The following is a 2,500-nucleotide window of genomic DNA, read 5'->3' on the forward strand; positions in this document are numbered from 1 at the left end:
AACGAAGACTGCAACAAAGACTACAACGAAGACTGCAACAAAGACTACAACGAAGACTGCAACAAAGACTACAACGAAGACTGCAACAAAGACTACAACGAAGACTGCAACAAAGAAAGACTGCAACAAAGACTGCAACAAAGAAAGACTGCAACAAAGACTGCAACAAAGACTACAACGAAGACTGCAACAAAGACTACAACGAAGACTGCAACAAAGACTACAACGAAGACTGCAACGAAGACTGCAACGAAGACTGCAACGAAGACTGCAACAAAGACTGCAACAAAGACTGCAACGAAGACTGCAACAAAGACTGCAACAAAGACTACAACGAAGACTGCAACAAAGACTACAACGAAGACTGCAACAAAGACTACAACGAAGACTGCAACAAAGACTACAACGAAGACTGCAACAAAGACTACAACGAAGACTGCAACAAAGACTACAACGAAGACTGCAACAAAGACTACAACGAAGACTGCAACAAAGACTACAACGAAGACTGCAACAAAGACTACAACGAAGACTGCAACGAAGACTGCAACGAAGACTGCAACGAAGACTGCAACAAAGACTACAACGAAGACTGCAACAAAGACTACAACGAAGACTGCAACAAAGACTACAACGAAGACTGCAACAAAGACTACAACGAAGACTGCAACAAAGACTACAACGAAGACTGCAACAAAGAAAGACTGCAACAAAGACTGCAACGAAGACTGCAACAAAGAAAGACTGCAACAAAGACTGCAACAAAGACTACAACGAAGACTGCAACAAAGACTACAACGAAGACTGCAACAAAGACTACAACGAAGACTGCAACGAAGACTGCAACGAAGACTGCAACGAAGACTGCAACAAAGACTGCAACGAAGACTGCAACGGAGACTGCAACGAAGACTGCAACAAAGACTACAACGAAGACTGCAACGAAGACTGCAACAAAGACTGCAACAAAGACTACAACGAAGACTGCAACAAAGACTACAACGAAGACTGCAACAAAGACTACAACGAAGACTGCAACGAAGACTGCAACGAAGACTGCAACAAAGACTGCAACGAAGACTGCAACAAAGACTGCAACGAAGACTGCAACGAAGACTGCAACGAAGACTGCAACGAAGACTGCAACGAAGACTGCAACGAAGACTGCAACGAAGACTGCAACGAAGACTGCAACAAAGACTGCAACGAAGACTGCAACAAAGACTGCAACGAAGACTGCAACAAAGACTGCAACGGAGACTGCAACGAAGACTGCAACAAAGACTACAACGAAGACTGCAACGAAGACTGCAACAAAGACTGCAACGAAGACTGCAACAAAGACTGCAACAAAGACTACAACGAAGACTGCAACAAAGACTACAACGAAGACTGCAACGAAGACTGCAACGAAGACTGCAACAAAGACTGCAACAAAGACTGCAACGAAGACTGCAACGAAGACTGCAACGAAGACTACAACGAAGACTGCAACGAAGACTGCAACAAAGACTGCAACGAAGACTGCAACAAAGACTACAACGAAGACTGCAACGAAGACTGCAAGGAAGACTTACGATTCAATGGGATATTTAGTGCTTCCTGAGCCGTCGTCTCCTCTGACCCCGACGCGCCCCCAGAGCTCGACGTGAGGACTTGTCATACGCACACGCCCGCACGCACACGGGGAATGCACACGCCCGCACGCACACGGGGGCATGCACGCACACAGGGAATGCACACGCCCGCACGCACACGGGGAATGCACACGCCCTCACGCACACGGGTGATGCACGCACACGGGGAATGCACGGCCGTCAAAGTGCACACGCAAGGATGAAAGGTGTGGTTAGGCGTCGATATCGAGAAGCATGTTTTCAATATCCACATATAGGTTATGTGCGTGTACTTCTATATATACGCGCGCACACACACACACACACACACACACACACACACACACACACACACACACACACACACACACACACACACACACACACATATATATATATATACACACACACACACACACACACACACACACACACACACACACACACACACACACACACACACACACACACACACACACACACACACATATACACACATACACACACACACACACACACACATATATATATATATGTGCGTGTGTGTGTGTATATATGTAAATTTATATATATATATATATATATATATATATATATATATATATATATATATATTCTTTATCTATTCATTTATACATGCATATATAAGCATGCATATATGAAAATATGCACACACGTACATGCATATAAATCCATATATGTATATATAGATAGACTGATAAATCGATAAAATAAACAAATGAATAGGCAGATAAGCAAATAGATAAATAGACAGATAGATAGATATACCAATACAGTCAAAAATGTGCCATAGCATGTTACACTCACGCCATTGCCATGCACGGGAAGCCATTCAAGTTCTCGAAGAGTGTCTCTTGCAATTG

The sequence above is a fragment of the Penaeus vannamei genome, chromosome 34 (genome assembly GCF_042767895.1).
Source record: "Penaeus vannamei isolate JL-2024 chromosome 34, ASM4276789v1, whole genome shotgun sequence".
In the NCBI taxonomy this organism is placed as follows: Eukaryota; Metazoa; Arthropoda; class Malacostraca; order Decapoda; family Penaeidae; genus Penaeus; species Penaeus vannamei.